We start from the raw sequence: 19,956 nt of genomic DNA, 5'->3' as shown, positions 1-19,956 counted from the left end.
TGGTACTCAAATTTAGGTGCACTGCTAGGAGTACAGAAACTAATCTAACTAATTTGAATATCAGACATTTTCATTTATATCAGATTTCAGAAAAGTTTTAAAAAGATTGCCTCTATCTTTATATATCCTTATAAGGAAATTAATAATCTTGCATTTTCAAGAATGGAAATGAGCAAGTGATCAGCTAAGACAACAATTGCGTACCAATCAATTAAAAAATACAACCTTTGTTCATTATAGCAATCATATATTATCAGACGGTGCCAGTTTAAAATACTTGTACCATCAAAGAAGACACACACCATCTGATATTTCCCAGAGCTCTGAAAGTAAAAAACCAACAAGTGCAAGAATTGGAACAGAGAAGAAGCTTACCCGGGCAAGTGGGCATGATGCCATTGGGGCTGGATGCGATGCTCGAGGCAGTAGAGCTCTCCCATTCTCTCTTGCCAAGCTCTACCTTCAATACCAGCCGCAGAGCAGCCGCCCGTGCTGCTTTCGAACTCTTCTTCCGTGCCACTGCAGGCGGACACTCTTTTTCAATCTCTCCCTCCGTTCTGCTGGTGCAGACCAGCCCGTCATGCCGCCCTGCCAAGCTCTCCCTCCGGCCCCTCATTGATGAAGTAACCTCCGCCCAAAAGAAATCAACACAACATTACCAATATGCATAAATGAAGCTACACCTAGAGCCATAAACTGACAACTATACAAAGGAGCAGCTGATTAACATATGGGCAATATTCTCTAATTTAGCACAGAAAGGACAATTGACTAACTGGCATATGAGCACTACAAAATCTCGCCATCCATTACCACTTTACCTATCAAATTGAGTAGCAATACTAATTTTAGCAGCAATAGGCAGTGTATATCAGGAGTTCAGGACCCATCAGCAGCATACATATATCAATGTTAGCAAATGAAGCGATCAGCCACAGCATGTTTTCACCACAACACGGGCCAATAAGAATCTACCCAGCGCTGCCACAATATATGACTTGCAGATTAGAGAAGAGCCAATAAAAAATCTACCATCATGTTGGTACATGCGCTTGATTGATGAATGTTCTACCTATTAGTGCTAAGCAAGCATTGCACTAAAAAGGACCGTTGCATAGTGTCGGCAACTAAAACGACATCAGGGTTCCAGATGGGAGGCTGTGACCTGTGAGGTTGCCGATGTGATGGAGCAGATGACTTCGAAGAGCGGCAGCAACTGGATCATGACTTGGGCGAGGAATCCATGGTGGTCATTCTCGTCCACCACGACGGCTCTCCCCTTCGCTCGGCCATTGCATCGGCAACTCCCCAGCGCTTATCTACGGCGCCGGTCGCCTCCACCACCACAGCGCCCCTCCCCGCGCTCCCACCACACCGCCACACAGATCCAACTCCCCATCGCTGTCGCCCCTGTCAATCCCCATCGATCTCGATCTGGAAAAAAATTGTGAGGGATGCAGCGGATCCTGTCGATCTTGTGTCCATTCGGGGGTCGGGGAGCGAGGACGGGCACCGCGGAGCAAGGGATGGAGGTGCGGCGGCGGAGGGACCGTCGTTCTCGCAGAGCAGGGGGTGGGGCGCAGCGGCGGAGGAACCCTCGTTCTCCTGTGGGCAGCAATTTTAACGACGGAGTCTGGGCTGCGTACGAAACGTTTTTTCACTTACGGTCAGACTGCGGGTTGATTACTAAAACCTTTAAGGGCTTTTTTGCAAAATTGCTGACGACGTACGGCCAGAAGCCATCGCTGGTTTATTAGTAGGTAAGAGGTAAGATAAGATATATAGCTCGATGATTGACTACAGGTATATATAGCCCCGAGAGGGGATGCGTCGAACAGACTGCTGATTGATTACAGGTATATATATAGCCCTGATCCCAGGGTAGTAATTCCCCCCTCTCCCACCACGGGGACACCCCCACGTGAGCTTGGAGATGAGAGGGAGGGGAGGGAATCCCGTTCAGAAAATTGTCAGAAAAGTATCAAATTTCTTAGAAAACATTATAATATTCAAAAGCCATGAAAAATAACACAATTTTTTATGAAAATATTATATTAGTTCAAAAGTAACTATCTTTTTTCTCTAATTTCATTGCAAACTTCAGGAATGACAAGGAAAAAACAGAAAAACATGAAACAAGTATAATCTGTAAAAAAAAACACTTCAATCCACATCAAACATGCTGACATAAGTTATACATGTTCAGTCGCACAAATAATGGCACTGCGAATAAATTTAGCGTGCTAATCATGGTTTAACAGAGGAAATGCTAACTAAGGTAGAAATCCAGCAAGAATAATCATTTAGTTCCATTATCAACATGTATCTGTGTAAATCATCCATGCCAAAATGTGTTGCTGCTGGGATAGTCACTACTGAAACTTTCAAGATCAACTTCTTTGAACATTTTCATTGGCTAGCTTTAGGAAACCTGCAAAGCAAAAAACAACAACGTAGTCACTATACATTGTAAATTTTAAACTATATATAAGCACATATATTTATTTATATCCATGTTCCCAATGAAATAGATGCAAACATAATAAGCACACACCTATTTGTGTTCTTATATGTATAATATTGTTCTCTTTAATTTCTAGATGACCACGGCATGAAAGCCATCATTTCGCAAGAAACGAATGTTAGACTGAAACTAGTTTGAAAATAGCCTTCAGAGCTTTTCGATTGTATAAACACTATTCCAATTGTAATATTGTATGACGGGACTGAATGACAAGCTTGTCAGAGCTTTTCTCCTCGATATTGTATAATATTTAAAGGATTACTACTGACCAACTGCTTCGCTTTGTATAATCTCGTCGTGAAACTAAATTCACTAAATTTATCCAGAGCTGCAACTGAAAAACGGGCTCAGAGAAAGACATTGGTATACGATAATGAAAAATGAGCTACAACTGAAAAAAATTCCACCCCACGAGCGATCAGAGTGGACGCCAGAATCGCTCCTGGCGACTAACTACTCTAGCTAAACTCGCTAACAGATTGACTGAAGAAAGACTGAAACTGAAAACTAGACACTAGCTAAAAACGCTGCATGGCAGCAAAACACAAGCGCCTACCATGGCAGAGAAATATACTAGGTGCAGATTTGGGTTTATTCCAACATACGGCAAGTTCATGGCCGTCTCCATCGGCTGCGGGCTGAACCCGAAAGAGAGCTACAGCGCCAAGGACGCCGCCAAGTGGGGGATCCTGAACTGAATCGTCAAGGATGGCACTGCCCCCATCGTCGACATGTTCAATGTCGCCAGCGCCGACATGATGGACATAAGCAGCTAAAGCTGTAGAGATGCATTAACACAAAAACACAAGATAATTCCCAACGAAAAACTGACAAGAGCATGAACTCATTTGTATACACCCTCTGTTTTCTCCACAAGATATTCCTCTGCTTATGAGTTAACATGTGCAAATTCATGAACAAATTGAAAAATGCCCAATGGAAGAAAACACAAAACTGCACCTCTAAATTGGTACTCCCTCCGTTCCAAATTACTTGTCATAAAAATGGATGTATCTAGAACTAAAATACATCTAGATACATCCATATCTGCGAGAAGTAATTCGGAACGAAGGGAGTACTTCAAAATTACATACCTTATGTTTTCTCCTTGGTAGCAATTTTCTCCTTCAATCAGTAAAGGCCGTTTTCTAACAGTACATTAGTAATTGATGACTTAATAGCACTGCATCGATAATACTATCAATTGGCTTTGCTGCAATCACATCATAAGTCAAAATTCTTTACAAAAAGATAATATCAATTCAGAAGTCAAAATATATATAAGCACATATTCTTATTTATATGCATCTTTCACAAACAAACAGATCCAAACATAATAAGATGTTGTTCTCTCTTTGAATAATCCGCAGGAAAACTCAAAATCTTAATAGCACATGGTTTCATCTTTTAATTACTTTGCCACTAACATACTTTTTACAAATAAAGCTTGAAGTTAAGACAACAATAGATCAACTCAATGGCGTACGCAAAAAGTGTAAAATGGACAGAGATAATGGAGTGAATGTCCCCTTGGGTCCATAGAGTTTAAACCGAAGGCCAATTATCAAGATTACATATGCTCAAACCTTGGTTCCATATCTTGGTACAAAAGGGAAGAACTTGAATGAGAGTAATTTTAAACTAAACAGTTACCATGATACTAATGCTACTTTCATTAACGCAATTAAATTCCAATAACTGGTACGTTTATGCTACACCGTTATTATAGGCAAGACAAGCATACTTCAGGTTATCCTAAAGATTCTAAGTTAAAATTAGGACAAAGCTAGTACAGGCTGAGTAGTCCCCTTCAGAAATATACTAGAACATTGTGTGTAGATTAGCATTACAAGGAGGTAGATGTGATTGTGCTCACTTGTGAGGTCAGGATAGTCAGGTAGAAACACTACTGCAAACGATGGATGTTCTTCGGTATTGGTTCTTGTGATACAAAACTCAAACAGGAGAGGAGGCTCTTGGATCTGTACAAGCGCTCGTTAGTGCGTGTAGCAGGGAAGGAAAAAATGGTGGGTGGAAAAGGAGGAGTAGGGGATAACCTTGGACGAAGAGGAGCATGATCTCCTGGCCGTCGTCATCATCGGAAGGTGAAGATCTTGGGGGTGGAGACGAGATCTGGGAAGTAGTAGGATGGCGACCCCGGTCCCGTCGCCCCATCTGGAGGGGCAGAGCGTCGAAGGGAGGAGGGCAGGGGTGTCGCAGTCGCCGGACGGAGGAGGCAGGAGCGGTGGACGGAGGAGACTTGAGCGGTGGACGGAGGAGGTCTTCCAGTCGCCGCCGCCAGTCGTTCATGAGTGCGAGACAGAAGAAGCGAGGGTTTCCTCCCCGATGTCTCCACTCGTGGGAGCCTTTCCGGGGAAAGGCCGGGGAAAGGCCAGGGGTACCCCTTTCTCGTGGGCGTCCAAACGCGATCGTGAGAATTCCGGGGTTTATTCTGTCCGTGGTTTGTCGGCCCGGGGAAAAGGCAAGGATCCCAGGGGGATTCGCTGAAACCAAATGAGGCCTTAGCGGGACAATTTTCCCCATGACCCAGTTTTCTCTGTAGTGAGCGACGAACATGACGGAGATCCACTTCCATCTTCAACTGTCGGCGGTGAGCCCGTGGGATCTCCCTCCTTCCATCTGCCACTCCGGCGGCAGGGAGGTGTGGAGATCCCCGGTGCTTCGGCGTCAGCCTGTAGATAGTTCAAGAATAGTTTTGGTGGCGGCGCGGCTTCGATGGCGGCGGCAGCGGCGCTCCGACTAATATGTCAAAGTAAGACGAGATTGAATGAAAGTGAATGGACGATTAGTTCGGTTTTCTATTTATTCTCAAGTATATACATCTGGAAAATGTGGCATCCCCTCGAACAGGTGCCTGTTGACAATAAAGAGAGGAGACATGACTATTCGGGGTTGGACACACCCCTTTGCTAATGACTATTCACTAATTAGCATGTGCTAATTAATCTACTAATTAATTTCTAACACTCCTTGTACATCCCCGCTTCTTGAATGTTTCATCATTGAGAACTTCTTGTACATAGATATTAAATCTTGATAAATCTTGCTCGTTAAGGCTCGGTTTGTTAAGCTCGAAAAGATTAACGAGCAAAAAAACCCTGCTCGGCTCATTCGTTTGAAGCTCTTTAAGCCCGTGAGCGCTCGTTAACAAATTTTCACGTAAGATGAAATATGTGTTGTGTTGTTACTAACAAACTTAGTGTGAAACTTGTTGGCTCATTTGTTAAGCTTCTTAAGAAATTGATGATTGACTTTGTTCATTAAGAAGTGACCCACGAGGATAACAAGCCGAACTATCGAGGGCTCATTAAGCTCGCGAGCTACGAGCTTTTGTTCCACCCCTAACGGTGTGCCAGGTCGCACTTTGTTACGTTCACGTCTGATACTAGACCCTCCATTAAGTGAACAACCACCGCCTCGTAAAATTTGTAAACAATCCCACGGCTCAAATTATTGGAAACGTGGGCTGCACCAACATGCATTATTATTTATATTTTCTATGTGGGAGTACAGTTAATCCTCAAAACAAAATGTGAGAGTACATTCTTTATGGAGTACTACTATTGCCAGCTCCTCCTCTGTCGTCCAAACTCCATGACAAGCAGCTCTATTACATTGTTTCATGGACATGCGGGACATCAAGCATCCGGGACCGCGTGCCATCCACCAAATCACAGCAAGGTGCTGTAGTCGAGACTCACCAGTCACCCCGGTGTGGCCGTCATGACCCATCATATCACAAAACCCACACCTTTACCAACAGTGGTAAAGTGGCCTCGAAGATGGACGGGACGAAGCAACCATCATTTTACTGGAACGCTCGTTGAAGCCCTTTCTCCCCTATCTTGAAGAAAACCTCACTCCAGGCTACTCACTTCTGTCATTTTTCTTCTGTACCGACGAAGGAAAGGTGGGAAAATCAGTGATGCTACTCTATTTTCATTCGAAGAATCTTCTTTTTCCGAAGCACCCACCGATTCTCACTGCTTACTCTTTTCCCGTTTTCATTGCGGTTGTGGTTTCTTTTTGATTGCTTTTTGTTTGTCAGTTTATTGATGGATCCTGGAGCATTAGGCAAAGAGTTGCCGGCGGACAACCCACTCGAGACAAAAATCTTCAGGAAGCGACACCGGCCAACGAGTTGGCGATGTTGGCGGGCCAACCCATGGAGATGAAGAAATCCAAGAAACAAGCACTGGCCAAAGAGTTGACGACGTTGGCGGATGAACTCCTGAGCAAAGAAAGCTGGAAGAATAGCAAGGCCGCCACCGTGCCTACCCCAGAAAATCTAATGGCCACCTATGAGAGGCCCGAGGCCAGGTTTGAGGAGATAGTCGCCGTTGAGAAGCAGTATTTCCCTGACAAGACGATCACCCCATTCAAGGAGATGGCCTCGGGAGGGATGGGATCCCCTGGTGAGCTGCACAAGGTAAAAAATGGCTTACCATAGTTGTGGTTTTTGATTATTTGCAATGTGCTTACTAATATGTTAGGTTGTGCCAGTGCCGGTGGACATCACCCCAGTGATCGATTCCCATGCCGCTATCCGTCTTGTGGACATCGCCCCAAAAATTGATTCCCATGCCGTTGTCTGTCCTGTGGACATCGCCCCAGAGATCGATTCTCATGCCGCTGTCCATCCTGTGGACATTGCCCCATAGATCGATTCCCATGCCACTGTTCGTCCTGTGGACATTACCCAAGAGATCGATGACAAGAAATAGTTGGTCGCGTTAATTCTTCAACGTAGTTTGCATTGTGTTTAATTATCAGAACGATGCGTGTTATCAAACCATCTTAGGGCTAGTGCACTGTCTTGTGTGGGCGGTACTTGCTACTTTTGTTTGATAGTGCATCATGCTAACCCTCTCCGAGTTATGGAAACAGATGTATCCTCACTAGTTTTGATGTAATATATGACATGCTTAGATGTAAGTTTGAATTGTTTATCATATAAGCAGGGCTTGTTTGGTGATTCTTGGCGTCAAACCTCAACTAATTCCGCACTGTGTTAGCAGGCTAGCTAATGTGTGAGCTACTATAGTACTTGCAAATAATCACCGAAGAGAGACGATGGGGCTGATGAGCTCGTGGTACGCTTATAGGTATGGTCATTGAGCAGACAATAGTCCACAATTATACATAATTCACATCAAACTCAAAGAGTTGGTTCGCGGATACATTCACACTAACATCCAACATTAAGAACAAAATTGGCACGTACCTGTAACATGCATGAATTCATATTTTTTCGCTAGAAGCGTGAATGTGTAGTTATGTCGTACTTTCGGAGTGGCTACAGAGAGTGCGTACATGTGCTAGAGAGGGGTTGGGGGGGGGGGGTGGAGAGAGATCTAGAGACAGAGAGAAAGACCCTCCATTTCTTTCTAGTCGTCAACAAAATCATAGCAGTATAGAGACGTACATATCCTAGAACATTGGTGTTGGGCAGGCTAGTCTGGCCTAGTGGGTTTGAGTGATATGACGTGCTACAGTGGCGTCCAGTCTTCGCATATGGTAGCAGTATTGCTGGTACAGTAAGTTTTCTTGAAGAAGCGGATTCAACGAAGTCATGATGGTTCCTTCATCCGAGCAACTTACAGTGGGAAAGGTTGGGCCTGCGATTTGATGGCTCATTGGTCATTTATTACTGCGGCGCTACGACTGTGGTGAGTCTCCCCTGTAGTACTGTGTGATGCACTCTAATTTTGGTGCATGGCAAGTGGACCAGGATGGTCGACGTCCCACATATCGGCGAATGAATGTATTCTTTCCGATATCGAGGACTAGCAAGGAAACCGGGCGGTATAATGCCAGTGCTCTTTTATAGTACTATTCATTGTTTATTTTTAATGAAAGCTATTACCTCCACTCTTACGACAGAGGAGTGTAAAACACGGCAACCCAGTGAACTTGGCATGTGCACAACTCCCTTCCTCCGTGAAAGACTTTACATATAGAGATTTACACATTGATCAAGAGGAACCGGAATTCCATGGTATAATTAACGCCCAAAAGTAGTAGACTTATGTGTGCATGCGACCATTGAGATAAGAAGATTAGATGAAGGTTGTTGCATGCTGTAATTAAGGATAGACATGCAGCCTATAGCTAAAGCATAAGTTGTTGCATTAGTCAATTAATACCAATTAGATTAAAGGCTAAGTGCATTGAAAGTGTAGATGTACACTCTTTGTTGGAAAAAAATTCTAATGCTAGATGTACAATTTTTCATGGACCGAGGGAGTAGTTCATAGTAGTGCTACTTGGCTTAGCGATTGATTAGACAATAGTCCACAATTATACATTAATGTACAGACGCGATGCATTCCAAGTTCAACATTCACATCAAACTTAAAGAGCTAGTTCACGAATACATTCACATTAGGGCAACTCCAATGGCGTTAAGCGGGCTAGTTTGGCCTAGTGGGTTTGAGTGATATGACGTGCTACAGTGACATTCAGTCTTCACGTGTGGTAGCAGTATTGCTGGTGCGTTATGTTTTCTTGAAGAAGCGGATTCAACGAAGTCATGATGGTTCCTTGGTCTGATGACTTGAAGATTTTGTTAACTTGACTTGATGACTTGAAGATTTTTTGACTTGATGACTGAAGATTTTTTGAAATAAGGTGATGACTTGAAGATTGCTTACCACACCTCCTGTGGATTGACGAGGACATGAACAACATGGTAGAGCATCTTCACTTGTTCCATTTTTATGTAAGAAAGCGTCTACAATCTTATGAGGGAGGAGTGTGAAACACGGCGGATCTGATTTTGATCGAGGGATAATTGTTCCCTACAAAATAATGGAGCACCGTTAGGGATTATAGCATGACGGCTTTCCTATAAACCGGATGAAATTTATTATATTTTTCACATTAACTAGATGAAATTCATTACATTTCGAAAACTTTTCCTATAAACTGGACAAAATTCATTACAATTTTTGCACAAACCATACTAAAACCTACTCTAAACCTAATCTAAATGATCGTCGGCGCCCGACCACCATGTCCGGCCATGAGCCCCGAGAACTGACGCTTCGGCTATTGCCTTCGCCTCCTCCTCATTCGCCTTGGCTCTGTCCAGATCCTCCTCCATAACCTCCTCCTTCGGAGCACAATGTTCTGAAGATTTCCACTTCCACGTCACCGTCAAGCGGCTAATCGGTTGCTGATGTTTATCCCACCAAGCTTGGCATCGACGAAGGGGAGGAGCTGTGGCCTTCCTGGGACCAAAGAGGCGGTGACCTACCATGCACTACTCTTCCTCGCTGCCGGCTGCGCCCGTGCAAACGTGCCGACTTCGTGGTTGTGGCGGCGGAGGGCGACCGAGGGGTCCTGCGATAGTATGTCCAAGAGAGCTTCGGAGCGCGCCCAGAGCAGAGCCCGCGATGTCCTTCGTCTGCTCCGGCGACTGTACGTCCCAGAGAGCTTTGAAGTGCGAGGAGGCCATGGTTGGAGTTGTGCCGACAGAGGAAGGGATCGGAGGAGAATGGCTGTGGGTCTTTGGCTATGGCCGGGGCTGAAGTTAATATAGTGGGCAAATGGCAATGAGCCGTGGCAGACGGACGGACGGCTGGCGCCGGAGTAGGTTCGTTGGCAGCTGCATGTCATTAATGTGGGCGGCGGACAGACGGATGGCCGTGGTGTCGTTAACGCGAAGCAGTCGCTTGCACTGGGATGCCGTGTAGGTGTCGCTCTCTCGTCCGTCACGCTGCTGCAATGCCGACACCAGTGAGAGGTCGCGTCGGGCATGAATGCCTTATTGACATTTTGGAGAGGTGCTGAACGTTTCAGGCAGGAAGCGCGTGTGAGCGAGGGAAGGGGTTTCGGTGGGCCAGGGCAGTCAAACGCAGGGTGGTGGTATATTGTTTTTGTAGTTTGCAAAAGTACTCAATTAATGTGGCAGTTGACTTTTTTTTATGATCAACATACACCCTACAAAGCACCGTGTTCACATTTGGCACTTTTTCGGGTTAATTTACCATATTTAGGCCATTATGTGCATTTTGTAGAAATTTACTACCACCGTGCTGATTTATTGGCCCCCTTAGATTGAACTAAGAAAATAATAATGCATGTCACAAAAAATTATAGCGTTGGATTCGTATTTAAACATAGTTTCTAGTGGTATTATTTGTAGTTATATGCATTAACATTTTGTTAGATAAATCTAAACTCAAAATTTAGCATAAAATATGAAGGGACCAATAAACCAGGACGGAGGTAGTAGTGCAGAAACATAAAATCCCAGCTACATCTACATGGGTGTGATGATAGGGACGTGGAATGCCGTTCGATCACGGTGCACGCGTGCGATCCACGTGGCTAGGGTGGTGGATAATAAGAAAGCAACCCACAATAGGGTCAACACACACATTTTCTAGAGGCTACCGAAATTAACCGTGTGCGATAATAAATGACCAGGCTTGAAGGAGAATCCAAATTTCCTTCGTCGTCTGTCCTTGAGCTCTTGACAAACCAATGAACTATACGGTTGTCCAGCCATCATGCCTGAGAGCTCTCTCCAAGCGTCGTTCATGTCACTGCACCGCACACTAACCGGTAAGGAAGCGATGGCATCCCGCCGTGCCAAGTTCCTCGCTGCCCACGCCCGCACACAAAATGATAAGGAAGCGATGGCATCCCGCTGTGCCAAGTTCATCGCCGCTCGCGACCTCACACCTATGTGGACGAACTTTGAAGCTGCCAAGGCCAATTGGGTAGAGTAAGAGACTGCCAAAGCCGCACAGAGGGAGCAGAAAAGGCAGAAAGCACTCAAGAAAAGAGAGTCCCACCGCCGTAAGAAAGAAGAGGACGCACACGCTGCTAAGGAGAGCTCGACGGAGATCCAAGCATGGTGGGGTGTCACCGACAAGGCCAGGAAGGAGAACAATGGCGTCTGGCCAGCATGGCCCAATGCCTCCACCTGCTAGGATCGTGGCTATAGCTACCACGACGTTGCGGAGAGATGGGAAGATATCCAACCATGGCGGGGTGCCGCTGAGAAGAACGACAAAGATAATGATTATGTCTGGCTGGCATGTGAGAAGTAGTAGTACTAGTAGTTAGTGTCTGTGTGTCTGTGTCACCCGTACATTTGTTTAATTAATTACGAGCATCTACCAGTATTAGTAACTATGGTAGTTTTTAGAGCAAATTACCAGTATATAGGAGTTTAAGTTGGTATGTATTATTAATGTACAATGTCGATAAGCGTCATACTTTTAGGCCTTTGAGCATTGCTTAACATGTGTTCACTGAAGTTTTAGAGCTAGACCCTGGCCCTAAATCCACTCGGCAACGTCCGCCCTGTAAAAAAATTGACCCAACTGGGTCATAGTGGCGCACCCGTAGTCACCCAAGTGCCCCTCAATGTCGGCATCTCAAGGGCGTCAACTTGCAACTACGGCCACACCGTTCTGGAGAGACCCCCAGGAAACATCACTCCAATTCCTCAAGGGCGCCAACTTGCAACTACGACATGTGCGGTAATAAACTTGCTGCTATTCATACTCCGCGGGTGTACAGTATTGCTGGTACAGTAGTTTTCTTCAAGAAGCGGAATTCAATGAAGTCATGATGGTTCCTTCGTCCGAGAAACTTATAGTGGGAAAGGTGAAAGTGCTAGTGATCGACTAGAGGGGGGGTGAATAGGCGATTTTTATGAAAGTCTTCAAAACATGGAAGTTTCGAAGGCAAACGATAGAAATAAACCTATTACCAAACAGCGGAAGGTAGACTACACTAGGCAAACCATAGTCAAGTATTCAATGAAGTGAAAGCATAATGACTAATTGAAAATGCATTATATCGACTAGAGGGGGGTGAATAGGCGATTTTTATGAAAATCTTCAAAAAGTGGAAGTTTCGAAGACAAACGATAGAAATAAACCTATTACCATGCAGCGGAAGGTAGACTACACTAGGCAAACCATAGTCAAGTATTCAATGAAGTGAAAGCACAATGACTAATAGCAGCTAGGTAGTAAGGATCAGGTAGAAAGATATTATGAAGCCAAACAGAACATGCAGTCACTCAGTGAAGATAGAAGATAATGCAATCATACAATGACTTCACAAGGACCAACAGTAAGTAAAGGGAAGGGAAGGATGAAACCAGTGACTCGTTGAAGACAATGATTTGTTGGACCAGTTCCAGTTGCTGTGACAACTGTACGTCTGGTTAGGGCGGCTAGGTATTTAAACCTGAGGACACACAGTCCCGGACACCCAGTCCTGAACACGCAGCTCAGGACACCCAGTCCTCACCGTATTCCCCTTGAGCTAAGGTCACATAGACCTCGCCCAATCACTCTGGTAAGTCTTCAAGGTAGACTCCCAAACCTTCACAGACTTCGTTCACCGGCGATCCACAATGTCTCTTGGATGCTCAGAACGCGACGCCTAACCGGCTGGAGGATTCACAGTCCTCAAGTGTAATAAGTCTTCATATCACACAGACAAGAAGACTTAAGTGATGCCTAACACTCTTTGGCTCTGGGTGGTTAGGGCTTTATCCTCACAAGGAATTCTCTCTCAAAGGCTTCGAGGTGGGTTTCTCTCAAACGACAAAAGTCATACTCTAACTCTGAGCAGCCAACTGTTTATGGTTGTAGGGGGTGGGCTATTTATAGCCACTAGGCAACCCGACCTGATTTTTCCGAAATGACCCTGGGTCACTAAGGAACTGACACGTGTTCCAACGGTCAGATTTCAAACTCACACGGCAACTTTACTTGGGCTACAAGCAAAGCTGACTTGTCCGATTCTGGACAAGATACGCTCTCATAGTCTTCACTCGAAGACATAGGTTTTGGTTAAGCATCACTTCAGTCATTCTGACTGGTTCTCTTGGACCCCATTTAACAGTACGGTGGTTCCTATGACTCAACAAAGAAGAAGAAAAAGAACTACGAAAGATCTAAGTCTTCGAGCTCCATAGGCTTCATGCGATGTCTTCTCTTGTCATAGTCTTCAATGTGAATATCTTCATATACCACCTTTGACATCAATGTCTTCATACGTTTTTAGGGGTCATCTCTGGTAGGAAAACTGAATCAATGAGGGACTTCTACCGGTGTTATCCTGCAATTCTCACAAACACATTAGTCCCTCAACTAGGTTTGTCGTCAATACTCCAAAACCAACTAGGGGTGGCACTAGATGCACTTACAATCTCCCCCTTTTTGGTGATTGATGACAAACTAGTTGAAGTTTTCAACGGGGAATATAATATGTGAAATTGTAAAGGAATTGTCTTCATTAGTTGCAAGGGCTCCCCCTGAAGATGTGCATATAAGTAATTTGCTTTTGGAATGCAAATGCACATGGCAGGTTGTACTCGTGGAGATCCTCTTCAACTTATGATGACAATTCATTATGCATGAGAAGGTATGTGAAGATAATGACATGCATAATGGAAAATGGACGTCTACAAAATGATCTAAGTGCGGAATTTATCATCGCACATGCGGAATTTATCGTCGCATCACGAAGTAGCAAATAAGTAGCAGATGACCATCGAGTTTAGGTGTTACAACTCAAAGAACCAAATGTATCAAAACGAGAGTTGTAAACACGAAGCAAAATATAAAGCAACCGCCCATATGGACCCGCTTGAAGACTATCAAACTCATATGCTTCTCCCCCTTTTGTCAGTAAGGACCAAAAAGGTTTGAAGACATAGAGCATCTACTCGTTCCCATGAAGAGTAGGTGAAGCTGCAGGGTCGTCGGTGGTGTTCGGCGGTGCAGAGGAACTTGGAGCAGTGTCGAAGCGTGCTGAAGGAGGTGGTGGTGAAGTAGCATCGTCTTCGTCCTCGATCACTCTGGCATTCACAGTTGCAGCAGAGGAAGAGAACTCAGAGTCTTCAAGAGATGGAGTTCGTCGCAGCACAGCCCTTCGAGGAGGTGTGGAGTCAAACTTGAAGCGTTCAGAGAAGCCATCCTCTTGAAGATCATCTTCAGAGCACATCAGCGTCAGCCCTTTCCATGTGCGTCGAGAGGTTTCATGGGCAACAAAGGCATTCTTGGTGGCAAGATTGCGAATGCGGTTGACATCCACCAAGAGGCTTTGCATTTGGCGCTTCAGCCAGTCATGATGCCTATCCTGTTTCTGATGAAGAGCCACCAGAAGCTCTCGGTCATTGAGAACACGAGTGCGCTTCTTAGGTCGTTGGGCAATTGTGCTATAGGTGGCTTCAGTAAGGGCAGGACGTGGTGCACGTGTAGTTCCAGCCAAAGGATACACACGAGTGACTGCTTCAACTCCTTCAATGTTCTGAGAAAAACTTTGATGCTCCGCATTCTGAAGACTTAGAGGTTCCTTGGCAGGCTCAGGATAAATGGCGTCAACAGACATATCCACATCAGGCAGAAAGATCCGATGATTGCGAGCAGATGGTTGATATGAGATAGCGGAGTGAAGTTTAATCAGCCGCATTATCCATGGAGCGTAGAACTTCAAGCCAAAAAGATCAGAGCCTGATGCAGCAAGTTGGTGGATGAAGAAGTCCTGTGCATTGAAGCATTTGCCATGAAGAATATAGAAGACCAAAGTCTTCATTGCACCTTCCAGCTTGGCATGTGGAGAATGTCCTTTGATGGGCCAGAGAGTTCGCCTTATGATGTGATAAATAGTCCTGGGTAGATACTCAAGGTCTTTAACAAAGAATTCCTTGGGATATGCAGCATCTTGGGGTAATGGCTTCATCATACTGAGCATCTGACTCATGTTAGGTTCAGGCTTCTGAAAGATGCTCTCCACAGCTTCACTGTGAAGCTGACAGCCATGTTCGTAGAGATTGCCAGGAGTGGGGAGACCAGTGAGCTCAATGACATCAAAGGCTTTGGCTTCATGATGAACATTTCCTGTCATCCACTCCAGGACCCAAGTCTTCGGACTCTGTTGTACCCGTGGATGTGAAGTGTGGCATAGAATTGGAGCAGCAACTCTTCATTCCAGTGCTCTTGGTCGGTGATAAACGGCAGCAATCCAACTTCTTTGAAGCAATCCAGAGCTTCTTCCAGACAGGGCAGACCAGCTATTGCTTCAATGTCAAGACGCTTATGGGGGAAGATGCGGCCTTGATTGTACAGAATGCAGGAGTAATAGCTTCACTGCGGATAGCTCCAGAACCGATCAGAAGATATTCTTTCCCTTGAGTAGGGGTTCCTGGAGCTATTGAAGAAAGTGTTGTCTGCTTTGAAGCCATTGACATTGAAGGATCCAGGTGCTAATGCAGGACCTGGAAACCTGGGCAATATGGGGATTGGCTTCTGTACCTGAGGCCTGTGCTCAACATGATAGTCAAACTAAGGACCAGCAGCAGGCGCGGGAACAGAAGTTGTAGCATCATTGGCTTCGCTGACTTCTGGTGCTTTTGTTGGTGTAGGCTCCACATTGGCTTCAGCCATGACAGCGGCAGTGGCGTCAGTGGCAGCCTCAAGATTCTCAACCTCCACTTGATGAGCTGGAGGGTCGGCCACTGTCACGTTCTCCTCGAGAATAGCTTCTTTGTGGGATGGGGGAGTAGTAGCTTTTGGGGTTTCTTCTTCATTGGCTGATGCAGCCGGAATGTCTTCAGCAGTATTAGCTTCAGACTTAGAGACTGGAGGCCTTGGTCCTTTGCGAAGCCTGCGTAACACTGGCGACACCTGTGGAGTTGGAGTTGGCTGGGCTGTAAGTGCATCTAGTGCCACCCCTAGTTGGTTTTGGAGTATTGACGACAAACCTAGTTGAGGGACTAATGTGTTTGTGAGAATTGCAGGATAACACAGGTAGAAGTCCCTCATTGATTCGGTTTTCCTACCAGAGATGACCCCTAAAAATGTATGAAGACATTGAAGTCAAAGGTGGTATATGAAGATATTCCCATTGAAGACTATGACAAGAGAAGACACCACATGAAGCCTATGGAGCTCGAAGACTTAGATCTTTCGTAGTTCTCTTTCTTCTTGTTGAGTCATAGGAACCACCGTACAGTTAAGTGGGGTCCAAGAGAACCAGTCAGAATGACTGAAGTGATGCTTAAACAAAACCTATGTCTTCGAGTGAAGACTTTGAGAGCGAATCTTGTCCAGAGTCGGGTAAGTCAGCTTTGCTTGTAGCCCAAGTAAAGTTGCCGTGTGAGTTTGAAATCTGACCGTTGGAACACGTGTCAGTTCCTTAGTGACCCAGGGTCATTTCGGACAAATCAGGTCGGGTTGCGAAGTGGCTATAAATAGCCCACCCCCTACAACCATAAACGGTTGGCTGCTCAGATTCAGAGTACGGCTTTTGTCGTTTGAGAGCAACCCACCTCGAAGCCTTTGAGAGAGAATTCCTTGCGAAGATAAAGCCCTAACCACCCAGAGCCAAAGAGAATTAGGCATCACTTAAGTCTTCTTGTCTGTGTGATCTGAAGACTTATTACACTTGAGGACTGTGCATCCTCCAGCCGGTTAGGCGTCGCGTTCTGAGCATCCAAGAGACATTGTGGATTGCCGGTGAACGAAGTCTGTGAAGGTTTGGGAGTCTACCTTGAAGACTTACCAGAGTGATTGGGTGAGGTCTGTGTGACCTTAGCTCAAAGGGAATACGGTGAGGACTGGGTGTCCTGAGCTGCGTGTTCAGGACTGGGTGTCCGGGACTGGGTGTCCTAAGGTTTAAATACCTAGCCGCCCTAACCAGACGTACAGTTGTCACAGCAACTGGATCTGGTCCAACAAATCATTGTCTTCAGCGAGTCACTGGTTTCATCTTCCCTTCCCTTTACTTACTGTTACTCCTTGTGAAGTCATTGTATGTTCGCACTATCTTTTGTCTTCACTGAGTGACTGCTTGTTCTATGTGGCTTCACAATATCTTCCTACCTGATCCTTACTACATTGCTGCTATTAGTCATTGTGGTTTCACTCTATTGAATACTTGACTATGGCTTGCCTAGTGTAGTCTACCTTCCACTGCAGGGTAATAGGTCTATTTATATCGTTTGTCTTCATAACTTCCACGTTTTGAAGACTTTCATAAAAATCGCCTATTCACCCCCTCTAGTCGATATAACGCACTTTCAATTGGTATCAGAGCAAGATGCTCCCTTGTTCTGTGTGATTCGGTTTTACCACCTGGAGTTTTAGCTATGTCGACTGCAGGGATAATTAAAGTCTCCGCTGCGTGCCCCGTCTTTGATGGAACTGAATATCCCTACTGGAAGAATAAGATGCGCATGCATCTTGAAGCCATTGACGTCGACCTATGGTATGTCGTCAAGAACGGCGTTCCCAAGGCTGGAGAAGGTGTCACTGCTGCTGATGTCAAGAAGTTCGTTCAACTGGACTCTACTGCCAAGAATATCATCTGTGGTCATCTGACCAAAGGACAGTATGGCCGTGTGAGTGCTTTGGAAACATCTAAGCTGGTCTGGGACTGGCTCTCCAAGGTCAATGAAGGCGTCTCAACCTAGAGAGATCAGAGAATCAGTGTCCTTCGCAACCTCTTCAACCGCTTCAAGCGAAATGACAATGAGAATGCCCGGCTCACATTTGACCGACTCACTGACATCACAAATGAGCTTCAAGCCCTCGGGGCTACTGAGATCACCAAACATGAAGTCGTCAAGACACTACTGAGATCACTTGATAGTTCGTTTGACACCCTAGCCCTGATGATTCAAGAACGTCCTGATTTCAAGACACTCGATCCGTCTGACATACTTGAGAGGCTCAACACACATGAGTTTCAGCTTTCTGAGAAAAGAGATATCTATGGTCCAAACTATGGGCGAACTCGTGCCTTGAAGGCAAAAGCTATCTCCTCATCTGAAGAAGAATCTGATAGCAGTTTGGATGATCCTGAAGACATTGGAAGGGAACTTGCTATGCTTGTGAAGAAGTTCCAAAAATTCACCAAGAAGAAAGGTTTCAGAAAGTCTTCCCGATCAAGCTCAAGGAATGATGAAGCTTCTGCTCACGACTACAAGAAGAAAACATGTCACAAGTGCAAGAAACCTGGCCACTTCATCTCTGAGTGTCCACAGTGGGACAATGAGAACAAAAAGAAGAAGAAGAGCAAGGAATATGACTCTGACGACAACAAGAAGAAGAAATACTCAAAGTCTTCTTCCAAGTCTTCCTCAAAGTCTTCATCACACAAGAAGAGCTTATCTGGCAAGGCACATGCATTTGTTGGCAAGGAAATGGATTCAGAGGAGGAGTCCGCTTCTGAGGAGGCGGAGGTGGAGTCTGAGGAGGAGTCCGATTCAGGCGTCGCAAGTCTGGCTACAGCATACGTTGCCAAGTCCATCTTCAACACTGAAGACAATGACTTCATCACCGACACCGATGCAAATGACAAGGACTACTCCGCTTCTACCTACTGCTTCATGGCACGCGGTGCCAAGGTAAACACACGCACTACTCACTATCAAACATCTAGTGACGATGACTCTGATTGTGGTTCAAAACCCAGCTACAAAACACTTGCTAAAATTGCAACTGAACAACAGAAATCTATGGAACATATTCAAAAACTGTTAGACAGAAGCGATGATCTGTTAGGTGCTGAAATGACTCGATCTGAATCCTTAATTGAAGACATAAAAAATCTTCACGTTAAGTATGAGGAACTTGAAAGTCATCATGAAACTCTCTCAACAACTCATGAAAAGCTTTCCTATGATTATCTTCAAAGGAAGCAAGATCTTGAGAAATTGAGAGCGGCTCATGAAGATCTTCAAAAGGAAAACGAGTCACTTCGCGCCAAACAGATCAGTTCCGCTCAGGAAGGATTTGAACCACCATGTCTTAAATGCATTGAGCGTGATAATGCTACTTCTGTTGCTGAATGTTCTACTGCTACTACTGTTGCAATATCTTCAACTGTTGATGTGGTAACTAACCCCTCTGCTGAGGATACCACTGCTATTGCTGATGAGAATTCTAGGTTGAAGACATTGCTTGAAACAGGGATGTACAAAAGTCTTGAAGGGCATCAAACACTATGTGATGTCCTCAAAAAGCAGATTCTGAACCGAAACCCGAGGAAAGAGGGTGTTGGGTTCGTAAGGAAAATGAATGCTGATGGCTCTTACTGGAAACCTGAGCAGTACCCCAAAACCATGTGGGTTGGTGCAAAGGAACCTTCAGCAGATCCATCCAATCTATCTGGCTTCACTTGTGCTAACCCCATTATCATTGATGAATCCCTTGATGCAAACTATAAACTGTTTAAGAATCAGAATGGTGAAGTGTTTGCCAGGTACATTGGTACTAACTGCAGGAATGGACCGCCTATGAAAAAGATCTGGGTTCCAAAAAGGTGTCTGGAGAATCTTCCTGTGAATATCATCATGACACCTCACGTGAAGAAGAAAAACCTCAGACCAAAGGCTTCATACGGTCCAAAGGCTTCATACAGACAGAGGA

The 19,956-nt window shown here is 45.1% G+C and overlaps 1 long non-coding RNA gene across 3 annotated transcripts; it reads right to left on the bottom strand.

The window, feature by feature from the left end:
• Window positions 1-2,147: 2,147 nt before the first annotated feature.
• LOC123041623 (uncharacterized) lies at window positions 2,148-4,969 on the bottom strand. Of its 3 annotated transcripts, XR_006418579.1 has the most exons (4): window positions 4,582-4,959; window positions 4,401-4,506; window positions 3,130-3,737; window positions 2,148-2,431 (listed from the first exon to the last, which is right to left on the bottom strand). It is a non-coding gene; the product is annotated as an uncharacterized lncRNA (long non-coding RNA). The 3 variants fall into 3 exon arrangements; XR_006418580.1 differs by having other exon boundaries at window positions 3,081-4,506; window positions 4,582-4,969; XR_006418578.1 differs by having other exon boundaries at window positions 3,130-4,506; window positions 4,582-4,965.
• Window positions 4,970-19,956: the final 14,987 nt, after the last annotated feature.

This window comes from Triticum aestivum, chromosome 1A (assembly GCF_018294505.1).
Source record: "Triticum aestivum cultivar Chinese Spring chromosome 1A, IWGSC CS RefSeq v2.1, whole genome shotgun sequence".
Lineage (NCBI taxonomy): Eukaryota > Viridiplantae > Streptophyta > Magnoliopsida > Poales > Poaceae > Triticum > Triticum aestivum.
This window is presented reverse-complemented; position numbering and strand designations above follow the sequence as displayed.